The sequence below is a fragment of the Emydura macquarii genome, unplaced genomic scaffold, assembly GCF_026122565.2.
Source record: "Emydura macquarii macquarii isolate MOO-44397 ecotype Brisbane River unplaced genomic scaffold, CSIRO-AGI_Emac_v2 contig_1790, whole genome shotgun sequence".
NCBI classification, from domain to species: Eukaryota; Metazoa; Chordata; order Testudines; family Chelidae; genus Emydura; species Emydura macquarii.
Window position 1 is genome coordinate 25884991 of NW_027131927.1, and position 14771 is coordinate 25899761.

Genomic DNA, 14771 nt, shown 5'->3' on the forward strand with positions numbered 1-14771 from the left:
TGGAAAAAATACAGTAGGATCTTGGCACACATGAAAGAACTGCATTTCTTAGCCTTAATTTTGTCAGTTCAAGATGGTAATTCTCATACATACACAATGTTGTTTTGTTTGTTTGTTTTTGCTTATTGCCATATAAAACATATCTTAATTCAGGTTAATGAAATAGTGTAAAATTCACACTCAGTTCATATTGAGTTAGCTAAGATCTAATCTTCAAACATACTATTTAGCTGGACTGTTTAGGTACTATCAGTATAAAAATCAATAAAAAGATAATTGGAAGTGAGTAGGAATAAAAAATATGCTAAATGCATTGTCTCTGTCTAAAGGACTTTGCTTGAATCTGGTTGCAGCCAGGGGAGTATTACATCTTTTAACCATTTAAAACTACCAAATCATAGATTGATGAGCAGCTAAAATTGATACCATAGTCAATATTAGCCGGAGATATTTGGGAGAAATCCTGCTATGGCCAACAATTATTCAAGTTGGCCTTGTGCTAAGGTAAGGGTTTGACAGTTTTGGAATGACCAGACTGAATATTCAAGTAAGAATCTTCGATAAACCACCATGAAAATATTACTGATCACACATATATCTTTGTAAAAATGATCAACTCTCTTCCACATGTGTTGGATATTTCCCGGTTTTCATTTAAGGATCTGATCCAATGCTTACTGAAGTCAATGAGAGATTTTCCATTGACTTCAGTGGACTTGGAATCGGAACTAAATGAATAATCATTCCATGCAATGGTGCCAAATTAACCCATTTCCATAGTTTCTACCGATATAGCGGCATCCCTGTCTCTGTGTGTGAGAGAGAGAGAACAAGACATTGGTCAACTATAATTTAACTATAGGTGGGGCTAGTAGCTCAGCCTATTACATGTAAATAATTTAGGTATGTGTTTATACATAATGGATATGCATATAAGTATGCGTGTGTATATATACAGAGAGATGTACCTATATATAATGTGTGCATATGTGTGTGTATAGATAGGTAAATAATTAGCATGTCTCTATAATTAAAGAAAGGTATCACTGTAAAAAGAATGCTGATCTTTTTACTTTTGATATGTGTATCATATGAATTCATAGTGAACAGTCCTTATATTTCCAAAATGTGTTTGAGAATATGTACGTATATATATATAATATGTAAGTTTTCCATGTTTCCTCATATACATCTAAACTGAACTTTTATATACTGATCTTTCATACAGAATGTCATTTCATCTATCATTGTCACCTATTCTTCTGCAACTGATTTTTCCAATGTCTACACATGTCAATATAGTATATGTCTTCCCACCTTCAGGGTTAATAGCATCTACTTTTTACTGTACTTAGTTATTCCTTTCATTATTGAGGTGTCATTAAGTTTCCCCAGTGTAGGTTTCATTGGTATATTTTGTGTGACACTTTATCCTATTATATCACTTACTTCATAGTGTAGTTTGCCAATGCAATTTAATATCTGAAAATGGCCATATCATATATTTAAAAGATAGATCTCCAGATCGCTTTCTTTTATTCTCATTCTAAACATGCTTTATGGAGTCCAGTGCAACATACTAGCCCCAAAATAATTATGTAAGATTTGCATTTTGGGATGATTTGTAATTTAATTATGCTGTACTGTTTAGATAAATTATTCCTTGCCAGTATCTTGCAACTCTAATCTCTTTAGGGAGTTTCAGCAATGCCTCCTTATCAACCAGAAAGTTAAGAGTTCACTGATAGTATTATTTTCATTGTTTATATTTATGACAAATTTACATGTAACTGAGTATTACATTCACTCCATTTATGTCCTTCTCTGACTGTGGTTTTACTCATCCTGTGCAGAAATGCCCATAATTTTAACTGTATTTTCCACATTTTTATTAACATCTGTCACTGATATAACACCTTTCAAAGTATTGTACTTTTAAAAGTGTGCTCTTTTAAAAACTAATTCTTTGAAATACAAATCAAAATATAATCATAGTTGATTTAAATTAGGAAAATTAATTTAATACCAGATAACATGAAAAACATTTTCCTATAAGAGCATATAATATTTTGTCATAAAATGACTTTACAGCTTGCATGATAATAGCCTTACTTATCTTCATATAGTATAATTGGGCATAACATGTATAACCCTTCTTTATATAGTCACTATATCTTATATTTTGAAGTTACATCTTAATATGTGGCAAGATTTGATAATGGTCAACATCCTTCCCATACAATTAGTTTATGTACGTACTGGAGAGGATCATACAGAGACAATTCCTCATGAGTGCCCTTGGCATCAGACAGGAACACTAAAGAAAATATCAGTGTTCCTATGTTTGCTAAGGGCAAAGCAATTCCTGTGTTTTGCATTGAGCTTGGCCTAAAAGCCATCTCTATAGTATTCTCTACCATGTTATTTAATTTTATCTTATTTTCAAATTATTTTACACTACCCTTAAATATTTAATGCTCAGTGTAGTCCATTGCAACTGCAGAATCACCTTAGCAAAGCTGTTGGGAAAAGCTGGAGGTTGGCAGTTGGGTAGGGCACAACTGAGCTTTTTGGATCATGGGTAGGTGTGGACTCCATCAAAGGTAAGGAAGTCATCTTAGCCTTCCTGTCAATTTGGTGGCAGGCTTTTAAAAAGGGGCTTCCAGAATCCCTAAAAGCCTCTAACTATGTTCTTTATCCACGGTTCATCCATCACTTCTTGGGGTATTCTAACATGAATGGAACATAGCCATTGTATGGTGAATGTTCTTTCACTCCATGCTAGAAGGAACACTATTCTTGCTATGATTCCACCTCACCAAATCTGGCTTAAATTTCCATCTGTCCATAAGTTATAATTTAGGTTCGTCATTCTATCTTCTAGAGGAACAGGGTGGAATTTAAACTCTTTAATGTCCTGAGATCGAAAAATATGAAAATATGAAAAATATAAAAATATGTCATTTCAATGGCAGGGTAATCATGATTAAAATATTACTACAAGTGCTTTACTTTTTCATTTGCAGTGTGCCTCTGTTGTTCAATTTAACATGCAGCTTGAATTTCTTGCCATGTTATGACATGCATCCAGACAAAGGGAGAGGAGCTTGAAAAAAGGTGTAAAGTCACAAATAAGACAAAAAATGGTGGATCAAACATTAATTGTACATGATCAAAACACTTTTTCTGGAAAGCCTATTGTTCAAGCTAGTCTAGCCTCTTGACAGCCCTGTTTGTGTATTTGCTGATGCAGATAATTTATCTTGACACTGACCTTGCTAATATTGCAGGAATCCTATTTTCACTAAGTTTAACAGCTTCTCTGCATCTAGGCACAAATATGCTTTATTTCCTTTTTGTGGATCATCTTGTCATCTGTCTTATTGGTCGTGTGTGCATTTAACAAATGCTTTTATTGAAACCAAGTATTGCCCCAACACTGAGCTGCTTTCTTTTTTTATGTCACTAACTTATGTCACTAGCTGTAGCAAGGCATGATCACTGCATTTAAGAATGAACTTCAAATCTGCCATCCCAAAGAACTATGAGTGACTGAACTTTTCTCATCTTTGCACATGACAATCCACATTGCTCCCCTTCCTTGACCATTAAATATTATCTCCTTCTTGAAAGTATGAGCTAGGAATAATAGAGGATGGGAAGACACTGGCATGGAGGGCTGTGAAAATGATAGCATGAAGGGTTCATACACTGTGTGTTGAGATTTCCTAAACTATCTATTATAAAATCTAGTTGTTTACTGGATGCTACGAACTGATGGAGATATCTTGCTGAAGCGTAATATGTAGTTCATCTTCAGATTTGCAATTAAAAGTAGGAGAGTCCTGAAGCTATACAGTAATCAAAATCTGCTGTGTTCAAATACAAAACTAGCTGATGCTACCCGGGGATTTGTCATGTTGTATTGCACCTGCCAGTATGATGGCCATCCTCTTGACCAACACCCCAGGAATCAAACTGGGAACTTGAGAGCTAAGAGCATGAACAGCTTGAGCTAAAGTGCATGCTATAGCTGTAGCAACTTGTGTCTATGTGAATCGGCACAGAGGGGGACTCATAATGCAAGCTCACCGATGGGGTTACACCAGGTCACTCTTTTAAAAAACAAACAGTAAAAAATCTATTGTAAAGTGTAGTAATTAGGGCTTTTACTGTATCATTTTTATAAGGTTAGCTGCATAGAAAGTGCCTACAAAAAATGAAGAAATCAAAAATGAACAGAAAGATCATAAAAGTACTGTAACTTGTGCTCTTCTTCCTCTTTATCAGCACTGCACTAACATTTTGGCTCATCTAGTTCCTTTAAAAGCTAAATTCAGATATTAAAAAAACCTCATTAAGGTATGGGTCAAAATGATATAATGTGTATAATCTGTGGAAAGCACTTATTTGGGTGTTGAAGTTGATAGAATTGTACACGTTATGGTGTGATGTCAGCCATATAAACAAGAAGATACATTTTTCCTTTAATTGTACAACATTTGAAAGCAGAGTATTATTAAGAGTTTAAAACATGTCTCTCCATTTGAGCAAAGAGACTGCTTATGTCAATACATTGCATTTAGAGGGTTTCAGACAGTACAACTACCTATTACACAATATCCCACTTGGCATGTTGCTTTGGTGATTGGCATGTAGAGTTGGAAAAAATAAAGAAAAAAGGACTAATACTTTGTTATATGTACTTGCCTGATTTTACTGTCTGTCGTTTACCATTATGAACTGTTAATTAAAATTAAAAAAACAAACAAAATCCTACAGAATATCAGCTCCACCACCATTGTACTGGGTTGCAAATAATAATCTGTTACTTATGTCATGATAATACTCTGTAATTAATGAAATAACCACTAATGTAGTTTTTGTCATGCATATCTAATTTACATATTCCTCCATGAATCCAACGTTAGCCGTTCAGTTGTAATACAACTTACATGCCTTCATTAAACTGAACTGCAGTAAACGTGGTACCTTGATTTACGAGCTGCAACATAACCAGGTGGCACTTGGCATGCTCTGACAGCTCTTTAACTATAACACTGTTCTCTTAGAGCAGACCTAAAGGCAGCTACTGTTCAAGCCATACCAGGGAAAGCTTATACAGTGTTTCTGTATGATAAGCATTTTTCTACTGCTATAATACTTTATATTTTAAAATCTGAATCAAAGGCACATTTAACATTTTAAAAATGTCTTAAGTATTTTATCACAGAATATATAAAGAAAAGTCCTATGTTTCTGCAATATCAAAACCATATTCTTTTATAGCTATTTGAATCATATACTTTTTAAACAAATTGCACTTAAATAGCATTAAGCAACCGACTTAATCAACTATCATGATTCCTTGAATTGTGCTATAGTAGATTAACAGAAAAGAATGACTATGTGAATGAACAGTGTGATTCAGCCAGGTGCTGAGCCTTTCCTCCCCTTCCAAAATATGTATGTAAAACCGATAAGGCTTTGAGCTGAATGCTCAAAGTTAGGAATTCCAAAGTAGTGAAAGAACTTCCACATACAGCTTCATTGGCATGTATGCACAGCACTGTTGTAATTCAAAAGGCATTCTTTATAACTCTCTTTATTCTGCTGCTTACTGAGGGTGAAATCTAGCCCTGTGACAAAATGCCTGCTTACGTACTCTGCACAGCCTTTAGATCTATACTGAGAGCTTAAATGGTGCCAAATGTTTGTGTTTTACTGTGCGTGCTCATGGGGATACAAGACTCCTTGGCTTTTAAAATTTAAAGTTTTGTTGTTGTTTTTTACTGGACAAACATAGTGCAAAACAATTGCAGTGCAATGTTCCTCAAAATAATACTTTTTTTAAAAAAAGGTCTGTACTAACAACTGCAATAATTATTGTCAAGTGTTATATGTCTGGACTTTCTCAAGGTTAATTCTGGATGTCATCTCATTTTCTAGAGTTAAATGCTGCTGAAGGTGAATTTACAGTGTTTGTATGCCCCTCTTCCCTGAGGTGCCATTGCCATTTCAGATATCACTTTGGGCAGCAGCCCTATTTTGTAGGGCAGGTCTACACTATCACTTAAGTCAATCTAATTTACATCACTCACGGGTGTAAAAAAACCACCTCCCTATGTGACGTAAGTTACAGCCACCTAAGTGCTGTCTACTCTGGTGCTATGTTGGCAGGAGACGCTCTCCCACTGACATAGCTTCCGCCTCCTGTGGAGGTGGAGTAATTATACCGATGGGGAAGCACAGTCCCATTAGCATACTGCGTCTTCACCAGGCATGCTACAGCAGTTCAATTGCACCAGTGCAGCTGCACCAATGTAGCACTTCTAGTGTAGACCTGCCCTCAGTCTACTGTCAAAAATACAGGGTTGTTATTCTCAATCAGTTCTGGTACTTGGATTATAACCATATTCTCTTTTCTCCATCTTGTGAACATTGCTAAAATTGACCTATGTTCATTCTAACTGATGTGATGGTTTGAATGCACTTATTAATCATTTCAGGGAGGATCAGTATAATTTGTTGTTTTGTGGACTGTCAAATATAGCAAACTAAATGCTTCACCTTATTCAGGCAACTGCTGTCAGGATTCTTGCGCTGAGTAGGAGTTTTCAACCTTAATCTCCACCTTTGCATCCTTTGATAATGCAGATTACCTTTTAATTTTAATACAGAATTTAAAAATTGCTTTGTTGTGATTCAAAGAAAAATTCCTTGAGTCCAGTGTCATGTAGGTCAGTGACCTCCTACACCACATAATAAAATGCCTCACTGAGTATCACTGAGAAAAAACTTTCTCTGGTGGTATCTTGTGCCCTTCCAGAAGGTCAAGTTCAACAAAACTCAAATTTTGGAAAATTAGAAAATTCAGGTATAAGGTTACTGAAGCAACATGCCCCCTCTCTCTGTATTTGCCCCTCACCTCACACTCCTCTAGCACTTCCTTCAGCAAGCAATGATGTCCAATTTATTTCATTTTTTACAGTAGTTTAAATACAATATCCCTCCCAAAATCAAACAACAACAAAACCTGACAAATTTTAATAGCCATGTTTCACATCTTTTTCAAGTTTCTGCCCTGTCCTAGGCTGGTGTTCAACTGAGGCTGGCTGGGCATACATTAGAGTCTGTCATAGGTTAGCACTTTTACCCCTTTGGATTTTGCTAAATTAATTCCATTGTTAAAATCCTTCAGCCAGTGGGAGCAGTTAGGAAGACGGTCTTTAGTAGGGAGAAGGATTTGGCACCTTCTTTACACTAGTTAAGTTTCTCTGTTTTCCTGTGTTCTAAAAATCTTGATGATGTTTCTTGTAGTCTCAGTTTACCTTTTTAGGAGGGGTGAGAGAAACTGAACAGATTTTGATCTAGGCCATTTTACCTTTTCCCCTAGAACTTTCAGCTATGTTTAACACTTCTATTGGATTGAAGACCCAGGCTACAGAATGTCATTGGGCAAGACTGAGCTTTTAGGCTCAGCTCTCAGTAAGGGGCATCCAGTAATAGCTCTGCCCCAGGAGCAGCTCAGGAAAGGAACTGTGACTCATTCACTTTTCCTCCTCTACTTCTCCCCTGCTCTGGGATTGAAGAAGGGAGAGGGCAGTAAGTTACTACAGTTCTTGAAAGGGTGCATCTTACTTTCCACCTTTCTTCTGTCCAGCTATCTGACTACTGAATGGGTATGGCTAAGGCTCTTCCCACTCCTCCTAATCTATACCCTCCCTGCGTATTTGCTTACAGGAAGAAGAATATGGACGGCAACAACTGTGCTGTTCACCAGATCTAGGCCAGGCCAAAATCTGGATAGGTCAAGTGAGTGTAGAGACCTATTCTTCTGCTTGGCTGAGTAACTGAAGGGCACAATTTAGCATTTTGTGAGGTTTTCATGTGCAGAAGAGAACATGCATATTGTCTGCCTCGGTGGTACAGAAAATATATGTCATGCATCAAACAATGACCATTGTGACTGATTTGTATTTGTTTTTAGTGATGGAATTACAACTTTATTAATAGACATTTAGAATCTGGCTGTCATTTCCCCCTAAAATATAATAGTTTTAAATTGTTTTAAATTCTGGAAACAAGCTACTTGATACTATCCCTTGACATCCAGCTGTCTGAGGCATGTCTTGGGAGACTTATAATATCCTCTCTGGAATCTTCATGTGATCCAACCACTTCATATTCCACTGTTTAAACAAAACAATTGTGAGTTACATAGATGTTAGTGTCACATATTCTGATAGTATTATCAGATTAAGAAATTGTTAGATAGCATGAGTCAAAAGTAGAAAAAATACACTGATGGTAAGGACTACATCTTTGAACTTATCCATAAATGTGTAATGTCACAAATAAATCTGCATATTTGTACAAAGTTGCTGTTGTTAAGGTTCAGTTATTTTATTGATAACTCAGGCTCAATAAGTTTATTAATCAAAGATAAATGTGCATAATACAGAGAAGTCAGTACATTACCAACCCTGGGGAACAACTTTGCAGCAATCACAGCTTAAATCTTCACTCTGTCTCTATTCCAAAAAGTCCGTTTACAAAAACTACCTATTTTATCCTCTCTTGTTTACAATGAATAGAAGACTCCACACATTACCCAGTTGTTATCAGTTTCTTATCTTCTTTTGAACATAGCATTTCAGAAGTCAGCAAAGTTGGGGCCGGTCTTGCTTTGAGCAGGGGTTGGACTAGATGATTCCCTGAGGTCCCTTCCAACCCTAATCTTCTGTGGTTCTATGAAAAGTTTAGGAACCTGCATACTAGCTGTATCTTGATATGGAGTGCATGTTGGTTAAGCGTCAAAAAGATCTTCTGTCTTATCCTGTCTTTCTGGTATGTTTCTGCACCTAGCACTGAAATTACATCACTTCACATTTCCCCTTAGCATAAGTAAAAATAATTCTGGGAAAAGCTTAACAAAAATACAATGAATAGTTATAGAACTGAGCATAGATACAAAACATTTTGAAAATATGATATACCTTATTTTACTACTACTAGCTATTTTCTTATCTTAATTGGAGAACACACCTTATCCAGTCAAATTTGTAGTAACAGCAATAAAGTCATTTGCATATTTTTGGTAATACATCTGTTTGTGAGAGCCAATTTCCCAGCCATTAATACAATCCCATTCCTTATCTGGTAAAACTACCATTGCTGCACCTCCATTTTATATAACTGTAGCTTCACAAACAGTAGTTTTCCACTTCACCTTGGCTTAGCCATAAAGCACTATGGGACTGTGGTTCACTGTGGGCAGTGTGTTCTGTCATGCAGTGTAACTTACTGAGTTTTGTGATTGTTTGAATGTCGAAGAATAAGAGTTAAGGTAAACAAAGAAATTGGCTTTAAATTTGCCCTCGTACAGAAGGGTAGCACTAAGCCCATGAACCACTTAGGTACGTATCACTTAAGTGTCCAAATATGACACAGTCCTCTACATTTCTACATAAATGTTGCTTATCTCCTTGTTTACCCTTTCTGAGATATTCTTCAACACTTAAAAGGAGACAGACATATCAGAGAGCCAAGTAACTTTCACGGAATGACAGGCCATTTTTTGAAGCAGTTAAGTTGGCGTTATACCTTTTTAGTTTCTATTGGCCATGATACTTGATGTCAGTCTTCAACTTCAAATGACATCCTAACAGTGTTAAAATAGCTAGGGATAAAATTGACACCAAATATAGTAAAGTTAAACTCTTTGAATGGGATACTACTTTCACAAGTTCTAATGAAAGACCTAGATTGGTGGCAAAATGTATCACTTTGAGTTAGAGGAAAGATTGATATCCTTAAAATGTGTCTTCTCTTGCCAAAAATATTCTTTATGCTAATGGACATTCCTTACAATACTGCCTATAGATCATTAGAAATTTTAAAAGAGAGCAACAGACTTTGAGTTCACATTATTAAAGGAGAACATTCAGGGAGGATTGAGAATACCTAATGTGTATTGCTAGCTGCCAGCCAGTATGAGAGACTCTATTGAATGGGCATTTAATTCTGATACTAAATCAAAATTGTGGTAGAAAATGGGGACCTTTAGACCTAGGATAGAGTTAGCTCTCTTGTTTCTTTTCTGAGGTAGAATCTCAACAATTAAAATAGCTTTTAACATCTGATTATTAAGATTATACAGGATGCCAGAATGGGGCCCTTTCTTTATTAATACATTTTTGTAGAACTATCCAGAATTCAGCATTGCAGGGAAAGTCTTTTGATATATACATTAGAAAGAATGTGGACGCAGGAACTAAGTGATATATTCCAGAGGTGTTATACAGGATTGTCATGTGATTAAGGTGCTTTGAAGAACATTTTGTTTATCTTCAGTCAAAACATGTTGTTTAGAATGGAGGAGTAATATGGACAGTGGGGTGCTTCCTAGGACAGGTTTTCTATGTCATGTGTCTCTATAAATATAAAATAACAAAATGTATGTATTAGAGTGGCAGAGGCAACAAGAGTTGTCTAAGTTATGAGCCATTTTGATCTAACCTTGTTTTCTGTCTCTCAGCTCATTCTAGAATGCCCATCGTGAGGAATGAAATTATCCCAAAGGTTGAATATTTTTAGGAAATTTGAGCAAGACCAGTCCAGCCATTTTAGAGTTAAAAAGGGGTGGTGTAAACTCCCCTCCCCCAATTTCTCTTTCTGTCTCTTCCCCCACACCACCAGTTCTTAATGAAAAGAAAATCTTGCATTCTTTTTTAACAATAGCCTAACATGGAAAATAGTTCAAGATAGAAAATATGTTTTTTTCATGGTAGTGACACTCATTAGAGTTTCCCAGTGATTTTGTTTTTAAATTGGAAAGAATGTAGCTTGCTAAATATTGGACAGGAAGGAAAGAAGGAAACTGAGGAGAAAGGGGAGAAAGGGCTTAAGGGTGGGGGTAATGGAGATCAGGAAGTAGAAGACAGTGAAGTGGCTGGAGGGAGGATAGCAAGCATGAAGTCTCATTGTTGATAAGCAGTGTTGTTGTAGCCTGTTGGTCTCATGGTTGATGACAGGAGATACCTCCTAAGGATCTAGTTCATGTCCTCCTTGAAAAAAGATGGGAAGCTCCTGAACAGAGGGGAAGAAACAGAAGGAAGGGAGGGTTTAAAGAGGGAGTAACATGCCAAATAGTTGACTGAGATCACCAGAATCGAAGTCAAACTGAATAGTCTGCAAAACAGTGAACAAACTGCATTCAGTTAATGTCATGTTCTGGGTGCAATCCAGACCAGAGAGTGGTTTTGTCACTACCTACCCTTTAACCATGAGTGCCTCAAAATGCTCTGCTGCTGTAGCTATCTTGTCTGAATGCTTCCAGCCAACATACAAGCATGCACTGAATGTCTGTGTGTTAAGTAGCTCTGACTCCAGCAGCCTGCATGTTACACCACTTTCACACTCTGGCCCCCACCATCCTATGTTACCCCTGGGAAGATGTCCACCGTACCTCCCAGTCCTGAATTTCCCCAAACCCACGTACTTTACAATGTCTATCCCTCTCCTGGACCATTCAGAGAGAGATTGAGATTTGTTTGTTCCTTTAAAGATACAGTGCCCAGCAGCTTTTCACATTTAGCATTCACTTTACATTAAACACAGCACTGGGTTGGTTTAGATTAAAAGTAAAACTAGTTTATTAATAAAAGAAGATAGGATTTTAAGTGAGTTCATTATAAAGGATAGCGTTATAAATAGTTATAAGCAAATAAAAGCAAAAACACTTTCTAGAGGCTAAGAGTTAACTAAACAAGCTACTGCCTTTGTTCAAGGTAAGATTCTCATCACACTACTTCCATATAGCTGACCAACCCCTCTGGTCAGGATCTCCTACAAAGTCCAAAGGGCTCAGTTCCTTTGTCAACTTAAGTGAGTTATAACTTGGGGTTCTTTGCCTCTCTTTTATAATCCAGTGAACCTTTGAAATGGATTCTTCTGAAGGTTGCCTCCCTAAGTAAAGTTCAGTCAAGCTGAGAGGAAGGCAACACCAAGTCTCCTGGTGAAGAAGTTTCACGCTGGTTTCTTCCTCAGAAAAAAGTTGCAGCCAGATCCCTTTGCAAACACGTCAAGAGTTTTATTGTTGATGTCTACACCGAGAGGAGAAACTGGCAATGTGTACTTACAGTATGTCTGAAAAGTGTAAATATAAGATACGTAAGCAAGTTGTAGGCAAAGGACAAATTTATAGGCTTGTGCTAAATCCTTTAATACCACTCCCACTCGACACAGATATACAATAATAATACAATAGCTCGATGAATTTAAGTATTAAAATTTTACATTTCTGTTTACAGATGAAAAGAAAAATCCTAGAGCTAGGGTAGTAAGCTGTGTCTGCACCTTTTCAGTTTAATGTTAACAGCTTTTTGGCAGGTTTGTATTTATTTGTATAAAGAAAGCTCCTCTGAAGCAGGGATACCTCATCCTCCATAGAAGAGCAGCCTGAAATAACAATTAATTAGCCTAAGAATGGAACTCCTTTACCTGGCCCACAGAGAAACTGATACGAATGTTAAAAACAGCAGCACAATATAACAGGAAATGTAATAATGACATTCCTCTAGTAACCACTAGGAACAGTCCAAGCTTCACTAGAGCTTGTTACTGGATATAGTGATAAAAATGTATTCACATAAATCTTTATGTATACACTGACAAATCATTTTTACCACAGCTGTCTATCATATAGAAATCATTTCAGCATTCTCCTTTACAACCTCAATAAAAGGATCATCAAATGCAAGGTTTAATTTTTCATCAAACTCTGAATGCTGTTTTCCCCATAGGACTCCTCTTTGGAAAAGCAGGTGGATTGTCTAGTCAGAAAAAATATAGCAGACCCATGCCTCATAATGAAATCAAACAGCTCGCTAAATCTAATACACACTGTAGCTGAAATTTGAGCTTCAAAAGGAACAGCCCACAACTTCAAAGATTGAGTTTAGCAGAAAGGCACTGATGGTGCTGATAGATGTATTATTTCAGGGTCATTCTTTCATCACATGGAAAGTTTCTTTTAAAAGATACAGCCAAGCTGTGAGGGCTTGATAGTGGCATTTACTCTTGTAGTTGCATTGTTTTATTGCATGCTTAACAATGCTGAAAAATGGAGATTTAAGCTGTTTCATCTAGAAAGACCAGGGATGTTTGTATGTTAGAAATTTTTTCAAGATTATTTTGTTTTTATCACCTTTGGTTATATCTGCAATGTCTTTTCAAGTACTTCTCCTTAAAAAAGGAACACATCAAAGAAAACAGCATTAAGGAATCCAACTATCCCTGTTTCTTTCATGTATGTGAAACAGTAAATGCTTGCAGATGGGTAGTCTGACAGCAGCAAGTACATTTAGATCAAATATTACAGTCTGTTGCTCTCTGCAATGCTACAAGTTCAGTCATGTTTATAATGTAGGTTGCGTATTAGAGATTTTCACTCTTTCAGATAATTTCATCTATATTTTAGAGTGTATATTTAACTTCATTTAAATAGGGGTTGGTGACAGGAAAGCCCCTGACTCTTCTGCTAAGTCTCCCTATATTCAGATGCTAAAACCTATATTATGGTTTAGGGTAATTATTGCTCAGTTATGCTGGCAGGTGTGTCAAATTAGCTCCAACCAGAAACAAAAGAGGATAGAAGTAGCTCTTGGGGCTAGAGGGAACTCTGACAAAACAGGCTGAAGTTCCCTGTAACAGGCTGGCTTGCCTGTTACTGACTTTAGCACTGTGGCTAGCCATCCCTGATTACAAAATGAGCCCCACCTGAGAGGAATTTGGTGCTTCTAGCATGAACACAGCAGGAAGATGCAGAGCAAGGGGGAAGACCTGGAAAGGCCGGCTATGTTTGCAGAGTTCGGGGGTGGGGGAGAGAGTAAGCAGGCTCTTGCAGGGCTCTGAGTCAACAGGGGAGGAAAAGCACAACTGGGGAAAGCTTGTGAAGAAGAAGAAACAGAAACAACTCCCAGGGGAGGTGCTGGGAAGCAGAAAGAGAGAGGCTGAGGAAGGAGGGGCTGTGCCTGGCTGAAGCTAGGATGAAGACTGTGATTTTGTGGTCTAATTTGGATTATCAGCATGGAAAGAGCCACTGAATTGGAGTTGGGACTTGGAGAGCCAGTCGATCTGAGGATTAAATAAACTGGACCCCAGGTGTGGAATATTTAATTACCTTTGGAGTGTGTGGTGTTTAAGAAGCCCTAAAAAAGGAGGGGAAAAAAACCAGAGGCAGGGCATTGCAGAGGCACCCCTGGTTATAAGGGGGTGTTCTGAAGGCAATTGACATAGCCAACTGTAATAGGTTCTCCTACCAGCAATACATCTGCTGCCAGAGAGTGATTTTTGTGGAAAATTGGGGTCATACCATATATACAAATCTGTAAATTATACACCCTGTATGCTCCTTAATAGAGGCATGAAACATTCAGTCTCTTTTAATGCTTTTAGTAATGACTTATCACAGTCGTTCCCAACCTTTTTGGCTGTAAGGCCACAGATATTGTTACAAACCTGAAGGGCCACCAGACTCTGCCAGCAGCCATCCCCCCACTGCAGCCAGACAGAAGGGTGTTCAGGGAGGAGGCTGCCTCCCTCCTTGCTGATCTCCAGTCCCCCTGGTTGCAGTACCCGTCCTGTAGCCCCATGCGCTCCACCTGTGTCCCTAGGCAGTAGCTCCCTTCTGCAGCCAGGGGGATGGGAGATCAGTGCTCCCCTCTGTCTGGCTCCAGCAGGGACACAGCTCCTAGGGACCCAGGCAG

At 37.5% G+C, this 14771-nt stretch overlaps 1 protein-coding gene across 9 annotated transcripts in view; it reads left to right on the forward strand.

Annotated features, from left to right (window-relative positions):
* CCSER1 (coiled-coil serine rich protein 1) overlaps positions 1-14771 on the forward strand; it is a 1029451-nt gene that overhangs the window by 416924 nt on the left and 597756 nt on the right. The window contains exon 1 of one of the 9 annotated variants that reach the window (XR_010921525.1): positions 13723-14166. The exons of the other annotated variants lie outside the window; for them this stretch is intronic. The gene's annotated coding sequence lies outside the window, so the exon portion shown is untranslated. Of the gene's footprint in view, positions 1-13722; positions 14167-14771 lie in introns of those variants that run through there. 9 annotated transcript variants of the gene reach the window in all.